Source organism: Enhydra lutris, unplaced genomic scaffold (genome assembly GCF_002288905.1).
Source record: "Enhydra lutris kenyoni isolate GAN:26980312 unplaced genomic scaffold, ASM228890v2 scaffoldscaffold6, whole genome shotgun sequence".
In the NCBI taxonomy this organism is placed as follows: Eukaryota; Metazoa; Chordata; class Mammalia; order Carnivora; family Mustelidae; genus Enhydra; species Enhydra lutris.
The window spans coordinates 10,817,467-10,827,903 of NW_019154090.1; positions in this window are offsets into that span (position 1 = coordinate 10,817,467).

Sequence of the window (10,437 nt, forward strand, 5' to 3'; positions counted from 1 at the left end):
ACTTTACCCATGTACCACCTACAGTAATCTTGCAAACCAACAGCAGTAATGGGCTAAATATTTTTATATTCTGGGGTATCAGACATAGGGGACTGCCTTGCCAACTGCCATGTCCCCCTTCCTTCCTGCTGACAGAACTCTGAGGAAGGTTCTGTCCAGCCCTGGGAAGTAAGTCACATCTGGCTTAAGCCAACCATGGTCAACCTATTCTCCCAGACCTGACATTGGTCTGGGGGGTGGGAGGAGTGGGTGGGTCATATGACCCAGTTCTGGACAAAGGGAAACTCTGCTGGGGACTTCTGGGGAACAATTTCCTCTCTGATAACAAAGAGGCACACGAAGAAAGACCGTTCTTTCCTTTCCTTCCTGCTTTGGATATTGGCTTGAAGAGGTGATGAGTGAGCTGTGGCAGTCATCTTGTGACATTAGGTGACCAGCTTAAGGACAAGTGGCTGACTTGCTGTTAAATGGGGTAGGAGGTTGCAAAGATACTTAGTCCTTTATGACAACCTTAAGATGGCAAGGACACCCTACAGTCTCCAATCTCCAGATGTCTTTTAGATAAACAATGTTATTATAGTCTGAACTGCTGTAGTGAAATAGAATTATCTGAAACTGTCTTAATAGATCCAGCTGGCTTTGCCCGTTAGAGCTAAACTCCAGGGTCAAACACACTCATGGTCATGTTCTAGTTCCTCCAGATACTCCCAGCTCTATTACCCTGGGCAAGTGACTTAGCTTTTCAAAGCTTTTGTTTCCTTGTCCATTAAAAAAAACATGTAACATTACTTATCGTAGATGAAACTCATTGCAAGTACTTCAATATAGTAATTGCTGTTATTATCAATATTATATTAATTTCTTTAGTATTCAAATAGTCCTCTAAAAACGGGAAAGGCAACATGAGCAAAGAAAGTTGACAGCACCTAATTAAAGGCCACCAGCTGGGCACAAGAAGAGCAGAAAATGATCTGAGCGTCAGAGCTGACCGCAAGCTGCAGATGAGTCAGTGCTTCAGAGAACAAGCTCAGTGTAAGCCCGGGAGATTGGACTACCAGTGTGATTGGCAGACTCCTCAGCTGTGAACCTTCTGATCCATGATTCATGACTCACACCTTTCCAGGAGCACAGACTCTACATTTGGTCATCTCATCTTTTTAAAGGAAGTGGGAAGCTGTCCTGGGTCCAGAGGCATGGAGACAGTGGCCTGGGGGCTATTTATGTAAGAGACTGGAAGGATTCAAGAGCAAGGTCAATGCTGCCTTATGTTTACTTTACAAAACAGCTGTTGGTCATGTCTGCAGCAGCCCGAATGGAAGGACAGGAGTATGGCATGAAACAGAACAGGAGTATGGCATGAACAGAAGGAGCACTAGATGGTGAGTCAGTAGACTTGTGACTCCAACCATGTGACCCAGGCATATTTTGTCTCCCTTGCAGACCAGGGTATCTCCACGTCTGTTGCAGAGATCCAGGCTGACCCACAGTCCTGAGGAGATGACTGTGACAGACAGAAATGCATTTGGCTGAAAGTAACTGGAAAAGCAGTGGACTGTGGCTCAAACAGTCAAGGGTTTACTTTCCCCACATAATAACAAGTTCAGAGGGAGATGGCTGCCGATCTTGATTTAGTGGCTCAGGAAAATGAGGGCTCTTGCTAGCATCTCTGCAATTTCCATGGCTTCTCCTCCAGGCTGCAGGACAGATGCTTCAGTCCTTCTCCAGGTAGGAAGAAGCCACAAGGGCAACACCAACCATATCTGCCTGCTGAATCCCACAGTAAAAACTTTCCCAGAACCCTCAGAAGAGCTCCTCTCACATCTCATTGGGCAGAGCTGGTCACATGACCGGTCACATGCCTGCCTCAGCTGCAAGGGATGCTGGGAAAGGGAGGATGTGGGTGCCACCCGGAAAGGAGAGAGTGACGAGGTAGTGGCTCTTAGGCTGTTGACCAGGGGGTTTCAGGGCAGCAAACCCCAAATTCTGCCCCCTACTCTCAAGAGTAGCCATCATTGTCCACCTGTGGGCCTGCTGGTTATAGTATAAGATGTGAGAACAAGACCCGAGTTTGAATCCTGACTCCCAACACGGGCTCTCTGTGGGACGGAGGGAGAGTCACTTCATGTTTCGGAGACTTCCTGTCTCACTTGTACAGAAAGTAAAATCCAACTCTTTACTATAGCTGTAGGACCGACTTCAGGGGTGAGCGGCCTGTGTAGTGAAAAGGCACTGCCCCCCACGCTCCCGGGCCCTGTGCTTGGGTTAATGTTCGACTCTCGCCATCTTGGAAATCTTAATTTCAGAGCACGGGGCCCTGCGTTTTCATCTCACGCTGGGGCCTGCTAATCCTGCAGCGGGATCTGCGTGGTTTGTCAAGCCTTGCCCCAGCCACGTCTTTGCTCCTCTCTGGCCTCATTTCCTGGTATCTCCTTCCTCTTCCTCACTCCATTCCCGTTAGACACCCTTCTCCTCCCAATGCTCCAAGCTCACTCCCCTCCAAAGGGCAGGACCCGGGGTGAGGTGGCTCTTCGCAGCCGAGGGAGACCGTGAAGCAGCTGGGAGCTGTCTGCAGACAACTGTCTCCATGGCTGAGCCCCAAGTCCTTCCTGGAAAGGGTCTGTGGGTGCTCATCCCCATGCTTGCTTTATTTTTGCCTTCAGATACCTGTTTACCATCCTTGGTAACACATTTTGGGGCAAAACTTTAGAATGTTGGCAAGAAGAAAATGAGGCAGTGCAGCAGAGGGGTGAAAAGCTTGGGTTTTGCAGTCAGTGCTTCATCATCTTGCTGTGTGGCTTTGAGCAAGTCACTTCACCTCTCTGAGCCTCTGTCTTGTTTTATGTAAAATAAGGACGATAGTGTTTGCTTCGTCGTGCTGTGTGCAGATGAACAGGCTGGGGAAAGGCTCTGCAGAGGGCCTGATGCCTGGTAATTCATTCAGCAAATGGTCAAACTCTGAATGGATAATAAAGTTTGTGTGGGAAGAAAACAAAAGGCCATCTTTTCCCTGAAGCCAGTTCTAGTTTTCTCTCCTCTTAACTCCCCAGAGCACTTTACGTGGATTTCTCATGGTCTGTTTTTGCTATAGCTATTTGTTTTCTGGTCTGGAAATAGCTCTTTACCCACCTGTATTGTCTGGATCTTTTGGTTGAAAGTGACAGAAACAAGCCCAACTCAAAGTGGCTTAAGAAAAAAAGTGTGTATATGAGTGCGTTGGTTTACATAAATGAAAAGTTTTGAGATGGGTTCAGCTTCAGGAATGGCTGGATCCAGATGTGTACCTTTGTTTAGGAATCATGCTCTCCAGATCTCAGCTCTGTTTTCTTTTGTGTCAGTTAGGGTCAGCCTATAGGAGGGCGAAGACAGTCCCCAACATTCCCTAGGCTTTCAATCTGCCAGGTCAGCCAGCCAAGTGGATAGGAGTATACTTTTCTGTGTAGCCCCAGCACATGTCTACGGTTTGGCTCTGGTTAGCCTGACTTGGGTCACATGCCCATCCCAGAACCAGTCTCTGAGGCTGGGGAATGGGATATGCTCATTGCCCAGGCCTGGTCCATTTACAGCTCTTGTTGGGAAGATAACCTACTTCCTCTTGAGCCACATGGAGTGATGGCAGGGGAGGGGTGGTTCTCCAAAGGAAAACCAAGGCTCTGCTACCAGAAGCTTGGGGGCCGGGGGGGCGGGGGGATGGACAGTGGTCAGGTACAAACAACATTTTGGCTGTTGAATAGCCCCCTCAATTGTCCTATTATCTCTACTCCCAGGCCTCCTTTGGACATCCTTGGTGCTTAGTGTTTGTTAAATGAATGAGTGATTGTACAAGTACACTACTAAAAAAAAAAAAAAATAGTCCATTTAATTTATCAGGAAGGGCATGCTCCTAGAGATAAGTTCCTAGGAGGAGCAAGCCATCTACTGATTTCCCATGTCCTGCCCATTTTTATTCTAAACGCACAGGCTGGCATCCTTCCAAACCGCGAAGCCTTGACTCGGCCTGCCTGGGCCGAGTGCTGCGGCTTCACAGCCGGTCCCACGGTGGGTCCCCACCCGCCGCAGGCCCGGACAGAGGACGGTGAATCAGGAGCAGCTCACTCTGCCCCAACAAAAAGGGCTCCAGAGGTTCTAGCCCAGGGAGACGAGCAGGGTCTGAGCGAGGCCACTGCCACCGGGTCTCTTTCCTCCTCATTTTCCTCCTCACGCTTCCCCCGGGTTCTCTTCCACACCAAGGACTTCTGAAGAACCCTCTTCATGCCTGAGTCATGCGCAGGGATCAGGCAGGTAGCCCCAGAGGGGGGCAGGCACAGGGGCCTGGGGGATGGAAGCATGCACGCTCAGTGGAAGGGGAGCCCCGGGGGCTCGGTGGCCGCCCATGGTGGCCCCGTGAAAATGTGGGAGCAGGGTAGCCAGACCTTCTGGTTGTTTTAAATAGACTTCATTTTTTAGAGAGTTTTATGTTCATAGAGAATTTGAGCGGAAAGTACAGAGTTCCCACGTACCCCCCCAACTATCAGCAGCCCCCATCAAGGGTACCTTTGTTACAAGAGGGACCCATTGGTATCACCCAGAGTCCCTCGTTCACGTTGGGGGCTCACTCTTGCTGTTATCCACTCTGCGGGTTTGGACAAACATACAATGTCTTTATCCGTCTAGAACCATAAAGAGCAGTTTCACTGCTCTACAAATCTCCGTGCTCTGCCTGTTCATCCCCCTCTCCCTTTAACCCCCTAGGAACCATTGATCTTTTTATTGTCCCCATAGTTTTACCTTTCCTAGACCTTTGGGTTTTCTAATTGCTTTTCCTTGCAACATCCACGGCTGCCGCGGACTGCCAGCACCCGCTCTGCGTGGCTGATGCCCAGGCCAGTCTGGTTAAATATTTTGAAAACTATTCCTGGAAATATCCCTTTCTTTAAATGCTGATGACAAATCCTAATTCTATGAAAACACCATGGAGGCAAATCAGATAGTCTGCAGTTGGCTCATGGGCCTGCAGTTTGAGATGGCGGACGTGGGGCTTAAGAAGGGAGAAGCTGGAGTCTGGTAGATCTAGTCCACCTCTGCCACTTCCTCGCTGTGTGACCTTGGACCAGTCCCCTGATCTCCCTAATCCCATCTGCCAGGTGAAGGCCTGCGGCATGTGACTATGGAGCGGGACCCACCCAGTGCCAGTGTCTGAGGTCAGAGTCCTGGCATTTCCACAAGTTCCCCCGGATTACAGGATGCCCGACAAACCAGAACATAGATGTATTGCTCTTGCAAAATCTGAAAACCATAAAAATATCAAAAATACCCAGAACTATACAAACTTTGCGGGGAGAGGGAAAAGAAAGGCGAATGAAGACTTGACACCTGCCTGGCTGGGCAAAGGGAAAACCTGTTTCTCTGCATCCCAGAAACCCACCATGACAATCACCATCTTGACGAGGGCTCATGTTGTAGATTCAGGATGGGAGCCAGGTTCTGGAATCCCAGCTGTGCTGTTTATCAGCTGTGTGACCTTGAGCAAGGAACTCAACCTCTCCGTGCGCCAGAGCATCGGGGGTGCTGTTCTTATCGTGGTCTGTGTGACTGGTGCCCTCTGAGCTGGGCAGTGCGTGGTTGTCCCTGGCAACACTGAGGTCCTTGTCTCTGGAAAATGAGGGTAGTATTTCCAAAGGTTAAGTGAGTTAACACAACATGCTTGAAGTGCTGTCTGGTGCCAGGCAGTGGCTTCCGACGTGTCGGCCAGGAGAAGGGTTAGTTTCTGTGCTCTGTGCCACCTGCTTTACCTACGCTGAACGCAACTGTGCTGTGATCACCCCATTTTAAAGAAGGGCAAACTGAGGCTCAGAGAGGGCAGGGTCTTGCCTAGTGTCACCCTGCTAATAAGTAGCAACGAGGACACTGAAAGCAATATGGCGGAAAGGCGGGGGACATCTAACCCCAACTGAGCGTCCAGGCTGTCGCCCTCGCTGGGTCCTTGGCTTCAAGTGTGTTATCTCCAGCCTGCCTCCAACATCCATGCACCGCTCCCCCAGGGCCCTTGCCCTAGGAGGGCGTATTTCCTACTGCGCCCCAAATCCACGTAGGACCTGAGAGAGGGTCAGCTCCAGGCAGGCCGAGACAGCGTGAGTCTGGTTCTCAGAGTTGAGTTTGGGTTCCCAGCGGGCGCCCTAGCCCTTGTGACCAGAGTTTCACCCTTCGTCCCTTTTATCCTCAGATTTCAAAGCACTTTAGGCTCACACTCTAATTAGAGAAGACACCTTCCTGCCCTCCCGAGGGGCAGGCATTTGTAATTAACTGCTCTGCAAGGCTGCAGGGCATGGGGCTACAAACGCTACTAATTCTAGGATATACTCACAGGATGTAGCCGGGACAGCCTTGACTGCCACCTACTCAGAGGCCCTCCCAGACTACCTGATTCAAAGGCGTTCCCTCCTCTCCCTCCGTCTCTCTCTCCCTCTCACACTTGCTCTGCTTCTGTGTACTACTTAGCAGGTTTTTAAAAATCATGTATTTATTTAATAGCATATGGACTTCAAATAGCTTAGAATGGCAGCTCATAGAACCGCCCCTCTGGGCTAGTCCTGCACTTTGCTCCCACCAGCCTCCTGGGGGTACAGAGAGGTTCACTAACCTCATGGAAGGTCACACAGCCAGGGGGGAAGCTCTATCTGATTGCTTATTTGTTCCTTTATTTGTCTGAGTGTTTTACTATTGTCTCCTCCACTCCCCCACCCACTCACCCATCCCACCTTCCATCTATCCATTGACTCGATACACGAATTAAACAAAAGCTATATACCCAGCTGGCTTTTGGGCCCCAAGGACACAGAGCGAGCCTGCTCACCGCTGCATCCCCAGTGCCCAGAACAAGGTCCGCGTGTAGTAGGTGCTGGATGAATATTTGTGGGCTGAATGAATTTGAGATCCTGTGCTCAGCCTGTGTGAGAGCCCCATCTTTTTCTGTGCCTGAGGGACAAGGAAAACCACATCCACTCTTCCCTAATTCTCCACCCTCCTTCATATCTCCACACCTTTGCTCAAGCTGTTCCCTCTGGTGGCCTTCCCTTTCCCATCATTTAGACCAGGGGTTGGCAAACTACAGCCTGGGGGCCCAATGTGGCCTATCGCCTGTTTCCGTAAATAAAGTTTGCCTGGAACATGGCCACATCTGTTGGTCTAAGGATTATCTATGGCTGCTTTTGACCTATAACAGAATTGAGTAGTTGCAACAGAGACATGTGAAGCCTGAATATTTACTCTCTGGCCCTATCCGGACAAGTCTGGTTGACTCCTGATTTAGCTGATTTTCCCATATCTTTTAAGAATGAGTTGAGGGGCACTTGGTGGCTCAGTGCGTTAAGTGCTGCCTCTTGATTTCGGCTCAGGTCATGATCGTAGGTTTGTGAGATCGAGCCCCAGGTGGGGTCTGAATGAGATGCCCTCTCCCTCTCACTCTGGCCCTCCTGCTCACGCTTTCTCTCTCTCTCAAATAAATAAGTCTTTTTTTTTTTTTTAATGAGTTGAAATGCTTCCTCGTCCAGGAAACCTTCTGGTGATTTCTCAGGCTGGATTAAGAATCCCTACTATGTGCTCCCATAGCCTCATGCTTCTTTCTAAAATAGTGTTTCTCAATCTACCCCCATTCTAGGAGCCCTTTAATATATTTTTTTCCTAATTGCCGACTCCTCTCCACCAATGAAATTTTAATATACAGATAAATGGTGTATCTGTTTATGTACTGTGGCCCTTTGGAAGGCCACAAACCATTGTAATATCCAAAATTTTTTTGGCCCGTTGAGAATACATGCTAACCTAATTCTAATCGCCCTGTGTTCACTGAGTCATACAGACTGCACTGTCCATGTACTACGTGCTGGCTCTGTTCTAGGACCAGAGGACACGTGGTAAACATACCAGACACAGCCCCCGGGTCTATTCACTTACTCATCGGAATCATCCCTTGCTCTGAGCAACATGGTGGCAGGGACTAAGCTAATTTGACTTTGTATCAGAATCATTTCCCAGGGCCTGGCGCATAGTAGGTCTTTAACTAGTTCAATGACTGATTAATGCAAGGAGTTGTGGAAATGTAAAGGCACATGATTTAGGGGATGATCGGGAAAAGTAAAGTTGCATTGGAATAGAAACATGGACTGTTGGATGGATGGTACCGTTTTGGAGATTTTCAACGAGCCCACAGCATAATGTCATCTGGTCAGCCATGGTGGGGTGCCCTTCTTCCCTAGGCTGTGCTACGGATGTCACAAACTGTCAGCTCCAACTGTGGACGTGTATTTTGGTTTGTTCTTCACGGTGTTTAAAGACGAACACACACAGAAACTAGATTGATTGCCAATCTTTAGAAATTGGGAGACTTCATATAAAAATCTGAATTTCTGTCTTGAAAGGGAATGATCTGGCAGCCTGGGACCTGCATTCCTCATTGGCGGGAATCAGATGCAGATGCCCCCTCAGATGGGACACACACTCACCAGTTTATCCCAGTCCCTACCGTCCCTGCTGTCTGCTCAACCTGGATCCAAGAGTCAGTTGCTTCCCTTACACCTGGCCCCCTTCACTCTTGCCAGGCTCCTAAAGGCTTTTGAGCTTTCGATCCCCAGGGTCTGCAGGTAGGAAGGTCCCAGTTAGAGACCCAAGTGGCACATCTATGGCAGGCCCTGCCCTTTGGCTTCCTCAGGGGTCTGGTCTGGGGGAGGTGGTCGTGGAAGGGGGATGGGAAGGAAGCCAGGGTATTTCTCCACCCCCCACCCCATGCCTCAGGCATTAGAAGTGCTCCTAGGTGGCTGCAAACTGTTGCTGGCCTGGCCCTCACTGGCCAGCTGGACTGTGGGGTTCAGTCCCACCTTCTGTCTCTATAGCCCCAGAGCCAGCAGCATCTCCCCTCTCTGGACTCCCTCAACCCTCCACCACATGTAACCAGACCCTGTATTAAATTCCCTCTGCTGAAGAACCTGAGTGTGTGGAGGCAAGTGAACCCTCCTCTCTGGAGACAAAAGAACATCAGGCTCAATGGTCTCAGGGGCCTCTGGTCACTCCAGCTGCTGAGCTCCCTATGGAAGAGATGGCGTGTTTGATCTCCACACCCCTCCCCATCCTCCCAAGCTGGAGAACTCTACATGGGGCCCTGTGAGGCAGCAGGCCAAGACCCTTCTGGAGTTGCTGGTCCTGGACACTTGGAGGAAATGGGGCCACGGAGTGAGGTCAGTACTGTGGTGGCCACAAGGGGAGGGGAGGCTTGGATGTGCCCCTGACCGCCAGGAGGGGCAAGACAGGGGCTTCGAGGTGGGAAGCCAGGAGACAGAAACTGGCACCTTCCCAGCTATCCTTAGGTGACTGGGCCTGGCCTTTCCAAGCTGGAGGGCGGAGTCAGGGAGAATCTCTCTGCGCATGTCTGCTGTAATATAAAAGGTGTAGCCCTGTTTCATTTTTTTCTTGAACTTGGGAAATTGCAACCCTGTGCTCGTGGTGATCACATTGGTGGGAGGATGATGAAAAACAGAAAGGAACTATACCAAATGCTCTTTTTGCTTCCTTTTGATGGGGGAGCATTGGTGGTTCAGTGGTAGAATTCTCGCCTGCCTTTTGATGGGGGAGCTCAGGGAGTTCTTCATTTGGGGTGTGTGTGTGTGTGTTTACGCATGCACACGTATGTGTTATGTGTACTTCTAGACTGCATCTAGCTGGGTCTTTTAGAAAACGGGAGTCTACATGTGATGTCACTCTACAACTTGATCTTTGGGAATAAACATCTTCCTAGGTCTTTGGCTGCTGTCTGTCCTCCCCACCATATTGGTACCCCCAAGGGCAGAGCAACAGACCTCCTTTGCTCCCCATGTCCTCATGTGCATAAGTGTGAAAGTATTAAGAAAAGTCTTGGTACACCATACACAAAAATTGACTCCAACAGATCAAAGACTTGAATGTTAAGACCCAAACCATAACACTAGAAAGAAACACAGGCAGGAAGCTTCTTGACATCAGTCTAGGCAATGATGGTTTAGATTTGACAACAAAAGTAAAAATAAGCAAGTGGGACTCCATCTAACTGAAAAGCTTCAGCACAGCAAAGGAAGCCATCAGTAAGATGAAAAGGCAGCCTACCGGACGGGAGAAAATATTTGCAAATCATATATTTGAAAAGGAGTTAATATCCCAGATAAGTAAAGAACTTCTGTAACTCAATAACCAAAAAAACCAATCTGATTAAAATTGGGCAGAAGACCGAAATAGAAAGCAAGTGATACTCCATCTAACTGAAAAGCTTCAGCACAGCAAAGGAAGCCATAAGTAAGATGAAAAGGCAGCCTACCGGACGGGAGAAAATATTTGCAAATCATATATTTGAAAAGGAGTTAATATCCCAGATAAGTAAAGAACTTCTGTAACTCAATAACCAAAAAAACCAATCTGATTAAAATTGGGCAGAAGACC